A 14,791-nucleotide genomic window follows, 5' to 3' on the forward strand; every position below is an offset into this window, starting at 1 on the left:
AGATACTTTGTTAACTTATTCTCAATGTAATCTTTCTTTTCCTTTATGTATATCAGAAGGAATAATTTCCACCATTTGTAAGTTTTGCAAAAGTCCTATAGTTTAATATTTCTCTGAGAGAGAAGGCAAAAGCTTCCAAAATTTGAGTTTGATGTTTAAGTTGAGAAAATTCTTTGTGCGTCTTCCATCTCACCCCTCTCTCTAAGATGGGAGGAAAGATCTTTAAATATCTAAAATCATATCACACTATTCTGTAAAGCTATTATGGTATGAGGCAGGTGATGGGGCTAGTGAGTAGAACACTGGTCTTTGAATAAGAAAGACCTGCATTTTGTATCTATAGCTTGCTTATAATCTTGATAATTCATCATTATTTGGAGATGACTATTATCCTTTTGAAAAGCTCTATTGATTAGTTCTAGTTTCTGAGGTCAAACAAAAATAATTCATTAAAGCAAATCCTTATTTTCTGAACATGTTCAAAGAATTGAACTGTATTCAGGGAAATAGAACTTAACACCATCCAAGTTAGCCCATCTTATTTCCATATAACTTCAAGTGTCAGGAAGGATTGTTTAGTTTGTTTTTTTCCTACTGATGTCAAGCCCATCACCTATTCATAACTACCACCCATTGCTTCTAGTATAATGCCTAGAATGGAGCAGGCATTTAATGAATAGTTATTATCTGTTAAAAAATAAAATGCAATTTGAAGAGGAACGAAAAAGTGACATATGCAGGGTCAGAATAAGCTTCATAATGGAAAAAAGAGAATCTCATTACTATTTCTTCAGCCAATGAAGAGAAAGGAAGATGGATGTCTCTTAAGTGTCTATGCTAGCAGGTAGCAAAGTTTCATGTCCCCAAAACACCTAAAACTTGATGAGGAATGTTCAATGTCTATTCAGAATAAAATATCTTCCCTCCCATGAATCTCCAGAGCAGTATTATGGAAGCCAGAAGTATAACTAATAAGCACAGATGACTCATTCAGAATAAAGATCCTGTGTGCAAGAACTCCATCTGTCATCATGGGATAGTTACTAAAAAATTCTCCCAAAATATTCATAAAGCATTTTTTACTGAGAATAATATAATACAATCTGTCTCTTGACTTTTGACTGAAGGGGTCTTTTTTTTCTTACTTATTTGTTAATTTTAGAGGCTCTGTGACAATTTGCTCATAATGAGCAATCCTGAATGGGACCAGGGAGACTAAGACTAACCATTTTCCTTGGCTTGGTTCATGGCAGGTCATCTTATTATCATGCAGGTAGCATTGTCAGTGCTTCCAACTAGTTGATCTGTGTGAGGAAGCTGTGACAATGAAAACATCTGTCACATAGTGTTTATTTTTAAAAATAACATAATAACAACTCACATTTCCATAACACTTAAAGGACTGCAAAATGCCTACCTCACAACAACTCTGTGAGATGGACAGCTTATCTATTTCAGTCAGTGATGGAGTATATTTATTTTTTCTAAGGGAATATTGGAATTGAGTAGTCTTTGGGAGATAAAATTTAATGGCAACAAAATCAAAGGATATAAGATAAACGAAAGCACTATGGAAATAGAAAACATAAAAATCAAAAAATAGAAGGTTTTCTTGCCTTAATTTTAAATGAAAAGTAGGATAAAATAATGAACCATAATGTATTTGCAAAGTACTTTCTACAAAAGATGCATAATTTTAACAAAACAATGTCCATCATCATAAAACAGCACCGAAAACAATTTCTTCCTTAATAAATAAATACATGAAAAGGAAGGAGATTAATAAACTATACAGTACATAGACTAAAAGGTTAAAAATCTATAGAAACACTTCTTAAGCCAGCAGATATTCATTCACAAAGCAAAAGACTCATAACAGATATATACTAATGAATATATCAAATGGAACCAAAAGTGGATCACCTTCTGATCAATCCTATAAAATGCTGAGGTCTAAGTATGGGATTAAAATATGTCACAGGTAACATCTGCATGAATTTACCAACAATAGGTTAATAAATAAATATAGAATAGATGAGTGTTTTGCTGTTTTGTTTGAAATGGAATAGTTTATAAAAGTAATTTAAGATTAGAATTTAATAATCAATGTAGAACATGCAGGGCAATGGTAAAAATTGTTAAAAGCTGTTTAAAACATCATTGTTGATTATATAATCAGAAATTCGTTATGTTTTATGTTGCAACAGGTAAAAAAAATAATTGATCAGTACAGATATCAACCAAGAAATTTTAGCAGAATAAAATCCTTATCACAGACTGAACTGTTGCCCACAGGTTGGCTAGACATAACCTTAATGTATTAGGGAGAAAAAATTAGAAAATATTTTAATTGGTGTTCTCATCAAAAATAATCCTTATTTCTAAACTGACATGGAAGAAAAAAAACTTTCACAATATGGAAATGTCAGAGATATGATAAAAATCATGTGGGGATATGATGAGATGCATATCACTCCTATTGTCCTGTGTCTTCTTGTAATAATTTTCAGGATGATGTCAGTGAATCTACAGGAAGTAGAAACAGGTTTACTTTTCTATGCATTCTCAGTGTTTACCATATGTCTTGCATTTGGTAATTGCTTAGATATATCATTAATTTTCAGATTAGACTCATACAACTTATAATAGATGGTATCTATATCATCAGTCTATCTAGCATATGGTACATGATAACTATAGTTATATATTAATAGATAAAAGAGAATGAGTGAGAAAGTGAGGAGAGAGTGAGAAAGAAAGAGAGAGAGAAAGAAAGAAAGAGAGCGAGAGAGGAAGGAAGGAAGGAAAGAAGGAAGGAAGGAAGGAAGAGAAAGAAGAAAGGGAGGGAGGGAGGGAGAGAAAAAGGGAGGAAGGAAAGGAAGAAAGGAGGGGGAAAGGGAGAAAAATAGGGAGGGAGAGAGGGAAGGAGGAAGGGAGGAATGAAGGAAAGAAAAGTATATAATAAGGATGGAAAAAAGGAAAGAAGAAAGAAGGAAGGGAAGTCTGACTTAAACTAAGCTTATATGTAGTAATTGCTCAGGTTTTGTCACTTTTAATATAAGTAAAGAGTTTCTAATTAAACAATCTTTAAGGTATCTTCATAATTGTTGTTGAAAGTTACTTATATATGTATATATTTGTACCTTCATATAGGATAATAATTTAAATAATATATCATATGTTATTCAATATAATAAAATACAATATCTTATTTATGGTTCCTTGTGCAATAGAGAAAAAATATGGGGGCAAGGAGAAAGAATAAAAAACTACAAAATGCAACATGGTATAGTGGAAAGTCAGTTTCAGTGTCAATATAACTGGAATTGATGTTAACACCATATATATTAACATGGTGAATGAAGATATTAAAACTCTTAGAAGTTTCAGAGCAGTACTGATCTGACTGGGTTAAGGAAATTACTCACTGTGAGAAGTTTATACTGATGAATATCTATGTTAATGATAGTAAAATGAAAGGAAAAAAGGGCAGGGAGAGAGAGAATACAAGACATATGCATTATCATACACATATGTATACACAAACATGCTACATACACATCATACAGATATGTATGTCATGTGTATATGTATACAAACCTATTTTAAATAACAAAAGAGAAAAGGTCTTGTCTATTTTAATCCTTATATTTGACTGATGACAAAACCTAAACCATTACTCATACCATATCATTATCAACAATAATATAATGACCATAAGTATGGTACAATATGGCCCTTGTATTATATTTTACAGATGATAAAATCCACAAAATTACTGTGCTTAAGGCACTATGCTAATCACTAGACCTGTGATTTCACTGGTGTAGGGAACTCCTAGTACAGAATTTTCTCCACCAAAGCAAACCAACATTCCCTCTGCTATGCATAATTTTGGTGAATTGTTTTGGACTCTACTAGATTTTACATATTTAGGCTTATACTGAAGGCAAAATATGAGATCTATAATGCATTAAAAAGGTATAGGGCTTATGGCAGTGTTCAAGTCTTTACTACAAGTTGTGCTACTCACCGATTGCTGGGGCAAATCTGATCCTACTGTGATTCTGAGGGCTCAGTCTTACTTTGACATCTTTATTGAATACCATCAACACTAGATTTTATAAGATAGGACATTCATTTACAGAAAGGAGGGGTGCCAAATTTTTGGAACATAAAAAATAAATCTTCCTTCTGAATTATTCTTTGGTTGAGATCCCTGACGTCCCATAAATTGCTTCAATATTAATGAATCTGTGTCAAATCCTAGAAGAATATAAATGGAGGAATATGAATATGAAGAAAATCATTTCTATCATTTCATGAAGAGTTGGCCTGGGGTGAGTGCATCAAGAAAGAATAGACATTTCCAAATTGCCCCCATTTTACTTTTGGATTGAACATCACAGATACACTGAATGGCCATAAAATAGCAAGCCAGGGGAATATGCCAGCTTCAGAATCATTTAAACCAAACACATTTGGAAAGGAAAGTAAAAGCAACCCACATTATGAGTATCCTTACCCTGAGATATCAAAAGCAATACCCTTTTTTACAAACCACTTTTTTACAAAGCTTTTTTTATACAATGATACCATGACCTAAATTTTTCTGCACCAATAGAAATGTCGGACATTTATTTCTTGCTTTTATATTTAGAATTCTGTTTAAAAACAACAACAACAACAATAATGTTTCTCATAAAAGGAAAGAGAAGTTTCAATAGCTTAATATATTAACATTTTAAAATTAATAAACAAACCTTAAATCTATTAGTATACTGCAGATGTAGAAACAAATCATGAATGGTTCGTGTCAGAGAAATTATTTCATCTAAAAATCAGTGGAACAGCCTTACATGAACTATAAAATGCTTAGTTTCCATGGAATGTGCTTGGCAGTAAGATTTTTTTTTAAGATCTAAGAGTCTGACCTTTCTTTCTTTCTTGTCCCCCCAAAAAAATAACTTGGCTTTTTTCAAATGAGAACATCTGGTTTATGTTGCTAAACCTCTGGCCTTTAAAAAGCTCTGTTCCCTATTCACACAAAATACCATTCAGTATTGCTTGACACAGTGACCCTTCCCTGTAGGTGGTTAGCTGAATAAACCGATTAAATAGATTCAGGAACTTAGCATATATACAGCAAGTTAACACTTGCATCCTGAACTGATTAGTAAATATTCACATTTTCTTGCATTTTTCTCACAAATATATTTTGGTCAATTTGACTTTTTAAAAAAGACATTTTATGTAAAACTGTTTCTAAGAAGCTTTATTTATCTCCCTGGGAAAAGATGCTCAGTTTGGGTAGTTTCTCTTTTAGCACAGCTTCTTATAGATTGAAGGATTTTTATTTCTTTCTCTGCCTCCAGTTTCTATAACATAAGGTATGATCCTTACTTCATGGGTTAGAGAACTATATCTACAAAACTAAAGATTATTTAATTAATTTCCTTCATTTTCCACATAAGAACACTGAGATATGTCTCTGAATGTATGCATATGTTTATGTATACATATATATCCATATATATGTGTATATCCATATATATGTATATATATATTTACATATATATATATATATATATAATAACATTGTTTAATGAGTTCTCACAGAGCTATTTGATGTTAAAACTACAGCTTGATCATAAGATTATATGTCTCCTAATTCTCGATGTAGTTTGCTTTCTAGCATATCCTACTGATTAATTGTCATTAATTAAAAAAAAAAAAAAACTACAAACTGACCAAATAAAAACCTTAACGGATGGTGAGTTGAGTTCTAAGAAATCAGTAATCAATATTTTAACAAATTCTTTTCTATTTAAGTGGATTAAATATTAAATGGTGAGGCAAGGAAGATGTCATTTTTACCAGACCCTCTAATAGAAGCCTCAGAGTTATTTGTGTAGATGGTAATTCCTTCTGACTTTTCCTTCCATTTGCCTTGAGGAAAAGTCTGTTTGAAAATGTTCAGCATACTATACCATGCCTAACAGGTAATCTGCCTAATTAAGACCAGTGTGGGTATTCACAGTAAAATCACTGAAGAATTCCTATAACCTCCCTTTCACCCTCCCAGTGTACCAGAGTTTTTAAGACTGAGATAACCCAGCCATTAACTCATATGTGTACCCTTGAGGATCAGAATGTATTTTTCCAGGATGCCTCATTTGGCATTTTACAAGTAAGATTTCTCATAGAATAAGGAAGCAATTTGTCTCATTTTTTGTTGTAACTCTCAACTTGCTCTGATGTTGTATGATCTAATATCTATGCCTGAAAATTCATAACATAAATAAAAACATGTACCATAACTTTGACTTCCCTATCCAGATATTTCAAAAGATTTATATCCACATTTTCAGTACATTCATTTGATATAGTTCAATGAATTATTAATTATGACCAACAATAAAATATTATTTTTCTTTGATGCACAGCAAGAGGAAAGATGCCCAAGAGCAATCCAACTGACAACTCAAAGCAAAAGCTGACCAAAATGAACTCACAAGTTATTCATCAAGGACTTCATGAGGTGCTTCCTCCCATCAGGTAAAGGAAACAGATAATCCATCTGCAGATATTGACAGGATGTAAAAGGAGGAAGTGTTGTCTTTTAGTAACTAGATAAGGCAGCATTGATTTAATAATGGTGATGTGGGAGGTCACCTTTAGCACAAAAAATGAGGTATGGGCAATGGCATTATCATAAGGGAAGTAAATTGCTTGTCCAGAGCAGTAAGTATCAATTTGAAAGTTTGGTTCTGATTATGAGACACATGACAAAGAAGGAGATACAATAGTTCTGAAAAATGATGACAAAATGTCTTGACCACATTTTATTTAGAAAAATAAAGGAAGTGTCAGTTCTGGGATCTGGTATATGAAAGATATGCAGGATTCTGAAACCAGTTTATTATATTGAATAAGAGAAAAAGGCAATCAAAGATTATCCAAAATTTCCTGTTTTAGGACTATATGAAATTTAATAGAAAGGATAAGCTTGGGAAAGCATCATGGAAGAAAAGTAAATAGTTTTACATGAAAAGAAGGTAAGTCGTTTTATCCCTATCATTATGCCTGATTATCCAAAGTTCAACTATCGTGCTTTAGCAATCATATCTGAGATTTTTTTGAGAAGTGGAAATAGAACTGAAAATCCTATTCCCAACACATTCATTATGTGATCATGGCTAGTTCCTTAACCTTTCTCATCCTTTATATTCTCATTTGCAAATTGAGAATCAGGATATCTGCAATGACTATATAACAGGAATTTGGTGATCTTCAAATATAGCATAAAGAAGATATTATTTGGAATTGATAGATATTGGTGGGACTTGTGCAGATTACTTCTCAATGCCTCAGTTTTCTTACTTATAAAATAAAGATATTAGATTAGGTTACCACCAAGCTACTTTCTAGCTCTGAATACAATTTTTGATACACTTTAAAATAGTACATAAAATACCTGCTTTTTATTATTATTATTATTATTACTACGATTGAGCCAAAGTCTCCTAAGGACTAAGTAACTTGATCTTGCTACAGATCACACCTTTCCAAGATAAACACTGAATTCAAACCTGTCCTAGTTCATGATCATCCTTCTCCTTGTCAATCCCGATTCCTGTCTCATTCACTTCAAGAAGAGCTAGGATAAAGTAACTGCAGACATTAAATGTACTAATGCAGTTCTAAGATCAGAAAATCTTGTGTGGCTCAGTGGGTAAGGGGACTCCAAAGAAAAAGAAGCCTTTTCATGTTTGGTAGAGAAGGTTGGGATCTTACACAGTTAATCATTATTCTTTCCCACAATAATGTCTTATACTCCAGGTTGAAGAAAATCATGATCTGAAAAATAACTTTACAAAAATTTTTACATAAGACTACTTACCAACAGTATTGAAGACAACATGATTTTTTCAAAATGTGGATGATTATCTACTTGCTATTACTGGAAAGTGTGTGGTTAGTGTGCTAGAGGAAAGGCCTTTTTATTTATTTATCAACACTGGAAAAACTCTTTAGAAAGCCTAAGAATCACTGTCCAAGAGACAGTTTAGAGAATCATTCTCCAAAGTATTTAGGCTATTAAAGAAATCTTACTACAAGGATTTTGGCACAGACATCTCAGTGTTCTCTGCAGTACCAGAAGTTTAAAAGGTGAGACTAAGAAGATAAGATCCTGTTTTACAAATCATCCTGGCAGATACTTGGCAAAGAAGTTGTGACAGAGGACTATTAAGTTCAAAATACCTGGGGCATCCCAAGCTCAATAATGCAGTAAAATGATATTTCATTCCAGAAAGGCTGGGTTAAAAGGGAAGGAGAGGAAGGGAATTAGCATGTATATAATATCTACCATGTGCAGGCACTGTGCCAAGTGTTTTCTTCTTTTCTTTTTTTTTTAAACAAATATTCTCATTTTTCTTTGACCAAAAAAACCTACCAGGTAAGTGTTATTATGTCCCCCATTTTAAAGCTGAGGAAAAAAAAACTGGCAAACAGAGGTTGTGACTTTTCTAAGATCACATAGAAACTTCCTGAGCTAAGGCAATGAGATTTGAACTAAGGATTTCTTGACTCCAAGACAAGTCAATAATATCTAGGGACTTTGTTGGACAAGGAAGAATGAAAATCCTATGACATCATACCCAATAAGGTTTCATCTAGCAAATATTTTGTTGGGAGAAAATATTTTTATTTCTTTGAGGTTGTGAAGTCATCAGGATGGGAGAAACAAATGATGGCAAAATCCTTGAGTTGGGTTCAATGAATCATTTACATGCCATACAGTGTCCTGGCAGCTACTTCTAGTTATATCTCCTTTTTGCTAGAATCGGGACTCCATAGAAAAGAGGACATGGTGGCAATTGCCATCCTTCAGTGAATTTCATGAGACTTTATAAATAAATTTTATGTTGTAATTGACAAGTTGGAAATTGGTCTATTTTATACCGAAGTACCTTTTTATGCACAAATAAATCCTGTTGACCTTAAAAACAAGAGTTTATCTAGACAATGAAGGAGATACTATACTTAAGGAGAAGAAAGAGTTTCTTTCTTCTCCCATCTCCACTGACTATGTGGATGCAAATAATTCATTAAGGCTGGAGCAGAGAGAAACCCTCACTAGACACACTGATAGGAAACACAAAATGCAGAAAGAGAGCTAGGTGAGAGAGAGGGGATAGTTTCAAGGAGAGTAATCCCAGAATAGTAGCTAGGTGTTGCTAATCATACAGTGCCAGACATAGAGGCAAATTCAAAATTGTTCTCAGATACTTATTAGCTGTGTGACCCTGGCCAAGTTTGCTTCATTTTCCTCATATGTATAATGAGTTGGAGAAGAAAATGGTGAACTATTCCAGTCTTTGTCAAGAAAACCCAAAATGTGATCAGAAAAAGTTAGACATATTTGAAATAACTAAACAATAATAACAATACTATACCAGTTTGAGTGAGAGCTGGGAAAATGATACTAGAAAGCATACCACATTTGAAAACGGTTAAAAATAATTTGTTACTTCTTCTATTCTTGAAGGAAGGCATCTTTATTTCGTCCAAGTATTCCTCATATGCAGTACTCAAATCCACTCAGTATGGTTCTTTTCTTTGGGATGAGTAACTTTCCTAAAAGTTAGTTTCATAGAAGTGAATGTAGTTCTTCAGATGTGATGCTGGTCATATAAACAACAATATAATTTTCTAGAAACTATTTAATTGTAGCTAATATTATTTTCCATTTTGTTGCCACCTATTTTGTATTATTGATTCATAAGGATCTAAAAATACAATAAAACACACCAGATGACCACGTCAGTTTTAGTTGATTTCCCATATTTACAACGACTCCTTTAGCTTTCAGAGAAAAAACTTTCATATTTCTATTCTGATGGCACTATAGACTCCATTTAATGAAGAAAAAAAAAATAGGGACCTATATCTGAAGTCCCTTCCAACTCTGAAATCTATCATTGTCTTATTAAAGATGTAATTGAGTGTGTTTGAAATTAGAATTCCATCATCTTAGAAGGAAAGAATTAAGAATTATTTATAAGAGACAACATAGCATAATGGGTTCAACATAATACTTGAGGTCAGAAAGATCATTGATTAAATTCCTCCCTTTTTACTAGTGGAATTTCTGTAGCTTAGTCATGTGTCATCTCTGGCCTCAGTTGTCTCATCTGTAAAAAGAGGGTATTGCCTCAGGTGCCTTTTACCTCTAAATCTATGATTCCATGATTCTTCTGTGGTCACCAAAATTAAATAATAAAAGTCATATGTCATTTATTTACACATGAATATCATATTGATGGAGCTTTGATAATTATCCTTCATCTCCATTCCATTGACTATTAACTGATTAAAAAATAATTGCCACTCACTTTTAGAGCCCTTCGTGATTTATACAATACTTTTCTTTTCTTTTTTTCAATAGCTTTTTATTTACAAGTTACATGTATGGGTAATTTTACAACATTGACAATTGCCAAACCTTTTGTTCCAATTTTTCCCCTCTTTCCCCCCACCCCCTCCCCTAAATGGCAGGATGACCAGTAGATGTTAAATATATTAGAGTATAAATTAGATACACAATAAGTATACATGACCAAACTGTTATTTTGCTGTACAAAAAGAATCAGACTCTGAAATATTATACAATTAGCCTGTGAAGGAAATCCAAAATGCAGGCAGGCAAAAATATAGGGATTGAGAATTCGATGTAATGGTTCTTAGTCATCTCCCAGAGTTCTTTCACTGGACGTAGCTGGTTCAGTTCATTCCTGCTCCATTGGAACTGATTTGGTTCATCTCATTGCTGAGGATGGCCAGGTCCATCAGAACTGGTCATCATATAGTATTGTTGTTGAAGTATATAATGATCTCCTGGTCCTGCTCATTTCACTCAGCATCAGTTCGTGTAAGTCTCTCTAGCCCTTTCTGAAATCATTCTGTTGGTCATTTCTTACCAAACAATAATGTTCCATAATATTCATATACCACAATTTATTCAGCCATTCTCCAATTGATGGGCATCTATTCAGTTTCCAGTTTCTGGCCACTACAAAGAGGGCTGCCACAAACATTCATGCATATACAGATCCCTTTCCCTTCTTTATGATCTCTTTGGGATATAAGCTCAGTAGTAACACTGCTGGATCAAAGGGTATGCACAGTTTGATAACTTTTTGTGCATACTTCCAAATTGCTCTCCAGAATGGTTGATGTATTCACAATTCCACCAACAATGTATCAGTGTCCCTGTTTTCCCACATCCCCTCCAACATTCTGCATTATCTTTCCCTGTCATTCTAGCCAATCTGACAGGTGTGTAGTGATATCTCAGAGTTGTCTTAATTTGCATTTCTCTGATTAATAATGACTTGGAGCATCTTTTCATATGGCTAGAAATAGTTTCAGTTTGTTCATCTGAGAAATGTCTGTTCATATCCTTTGACCATTTATCAATTGGAGATGATTTGGAAAATGGTTTGATTTCTTATAAATTAGAGGCAATTCTCTATATATTTTGGAAATGAGGCCTTTATCAGAACCTTTGACTGTAAAAAAATGTTTTCCCAGTTTATTGCTTCCCTTCTAATCTTGTCTGCATTAATTTTGTTTGTACAAAACCTTTTCAATTTGATATAATCAAAATTTTCTATTTTATCATCAGTAATGATCTCTAGTTCTTCTTTGGTCATAAATTCCTTCGTCTTCCACAGGTCTGAGAGGTAAACTATCCTGTGTTCCTCTAAATTTATTTATAATCTCATTCTTTATGCCTAGGTCATGAACCCATTTTGATCTTATCTTGGTTTACGGTGTTAAGTGTGGATCAGTGCCTAGATTCTGGCATACTAGTTTCCAATTTTCCCAGCAATTTTTTCAAACAGTGAGTTGTTATCCCAAAAGCTAGGGTCTTTGGGTTTGTCAAAATAAAATACTTTTCTCACAACAGCATGGGAAGGTAGGAATTGCAAATGTTTTTATTCCATTAAGTAAATGGTTTCAAATATGTTCACTGGATCCCACTATCTAGTTCTAGTAAAAAAAAAAAAAACAAAAAACAAAAAAACAACCAACAACAAGCAACAAAAAACAACAACAAAATCCTTTTTGTACAAGAGTCTATTTCTATTTATAGACCTTACTAAACCACATCTAGGGTTTTACATCCAGTTCTGAAGATTATATTTTAGGGAAAACATTCCCAGTGTATTGGGTTTTCAGATTTGGGTTTCATCATTCAGAAGAATGAAAGTTGGAAAAGTACAAATAAGAACTGGATATAAAGGTCAAACAAAGAATAACAATTGTAGAGAGCCATAACTCTGGAGAAGTATACTTGAAACAAAGTGTTAACTCAATTGATGAGATAATGGTTCTCTAATTCACATATATACTTAATACTTAGTATGGTGATGTAATTGTTCTCTAGTTCACACATATTCAGTATACTGTAATGATGTAATTGTAATAGGGTATTTAAAATGGGGACAAAGTCAGGCTCAGAGAAAACTGGTTGAGACTGGCAGACTGGCAGACTGGTGGAGATTGGGTCAGACTGAGACTGGGTCAGACTATGACAGACCTAGATTGTGTAAGAGACAATAAAGACTTTGGACTCTATTCTTGTCCATTCTCCTGGTGTCTATCCTGCTGAGACTAAGACACTTCCAGAGGCCCTCCAGAAAGCTAGCCCGAACATTACAAACAACAACAACAAAACTTTCTAACAAAGTTTTTGAAAAATGAAATGACATATCCTGAGAAGTAGTGGTTCAGTAACTTTTGGTCATGGTACAGTGGATAATTCATGTTGTGTTTGAAACCTGGAAATGGTCATTAAGTCTCTCCAAGTCTTAAATCCTGTGATTCTTTGGCATCCAAGAACAGGAAGTGGCATATGATAATAATGTTTCTTTATATCAGACACTGTTTCATTTTTGTCTTTGCATTACTGTACCTAGTAAAGTATGTGACATATAGTAGTTGCTTAGGAAGGTAATTGTTTTTCAGTCATGTCTGACTGTGATCCTATTTGGGGTTTTCTTGACAAAGATACTAAAGTGATTTGCCATTTTCTTATTCAACTTATTTTACAGATGAAGAAATGAGGTAGAGTTAAGTGACTTCCCCAGGGTCACATAGCTAGTGTTAGGTCAGTTTGAACTTTAAAAAAACAAAATGAGTATGCTTGATCTTAGTATTCTATGCATTATGTCACCTAGCTAGCTATAGTTGATGTTTAAACTAGATGATGAGAAGGAGGAAATGATTGTTTTCAAGTATTTCAAATGCTATTACATGAAAGAGGGATTGGATATTTTCTGCTTGTCTTCAGAAGACTAAACAAGAAATAATTCAGATTGAGTAAGGCTGAATATTTTTAACTAGATTTAAGAAGAGCCATTTATCAATCACCTGACAAGAGGACACGTACAATACAACAAGGACCTCTATTACTTTTGTTCCTTATCTGGTTTGGTCATGAATACTTATTGTGTATCTAATTTATATTTTAATATATTTAACATCTACTGGTCATGCTGCCATCTGGGGGAGAGGGTGGGGAGTAAGAGGGGAAAAATTGGAACACGAGGTTTGGCAATTGTCAATGTTGTAAAGTTACCCATACATATAACCTGTAAGTAAAAGGCTATTAAATAAAAAAATAAATAAATAAATTAAAAAAAAAAACTTTTGTTCCTTATCATTGAAATTTCTCAGTGGAATTCAGTTTAACCAATAATATATGGCTAGTGTGGCAAAGAATCTTGGTTGGTAGAATTTGAGTTGAATGCCTTTAGAGGTATCTCCCCAATCTAACACTATCAATCTGTGACTGGTACTTTAGATAATATTTCAAGATCATTAAATATTCTCCAATGCTGATAATTTTGCCATGTTTTAATGTAATACTATTTCCATTCATAATATTTACCAAATTTTTAAAATATCATGTATTATTTCTTTCTTATTATGCTGGAACTATCTCCATTTTCAGGATCACAGAAAAAATATTATTCACATATTTTGCATAATTATCATTAACATTTGTAAGACTGAAATTACTAATGAGTGTTTCACCAAAAAGTAAACATATTTCTTTCACTTTCAAGGTCATTATAAGAGGTATTTTCAAAATGACAGTGATCATATACTAAAAGATAAAAGTATGCTTCCTTGTCTTTGGTAAGCAATAAGGTGGAATATAGATTAGAAATTACTTAGGAAAATATACAAAAGAATATTTAGGATTTTACAAATGCAGACTGACTATGTACTCCTTGCTATTTGAGATCTTTGAGGACAGGAAGTATCCCCATCTGGACCTCAAATTGAAATTACTAAGGTTTTACTATTATTATCATCATCATCTCTTACTATACTCACAAAAATTATTGAAGGTTTTTATTATTTTATTTATATATGTATATATGCATATATGTAAATTATTATTTATTTTTTTATTTTACAGTTATTCCTATTTTATAAATAAGGAAACTGAGACAAATAAAAATTAAATGGTGTTTCTAGATCCACATAGATATAAATAGTATGTGTCTAAGGTTTTCCTTACTTTGGGCCCAGCTTTTTGACTAGAGCCACCTAAGTAAAAAGGACAAATGAAGCAGAAAAAATACATAAATCTTATTTCTCAGGGATAAAAGGAAAAAGGAAAATAAAAGGAAAGTAACTTTCCTGACATGGGAACCATTGTGGGTCACCTGTTCTATGCATGTACATGACCTTCACCTCTTTCTGGATG

The sequence above is a fragment of the Sarcophilus harrisii genome, chromosome 4, assembly GCF_902635505.1.
Source record: "Sarcophilus harrisii chromosome 4, mSarHar1.11, whole genome shotgun sequence".
Taxonomy (NCBI): Eukaryota; Metazoa; Chordata; class Mammalia; order Dasyuromorphia; family Dasyuridae; genus Sarcophilus; species Sarcophilus harrisii.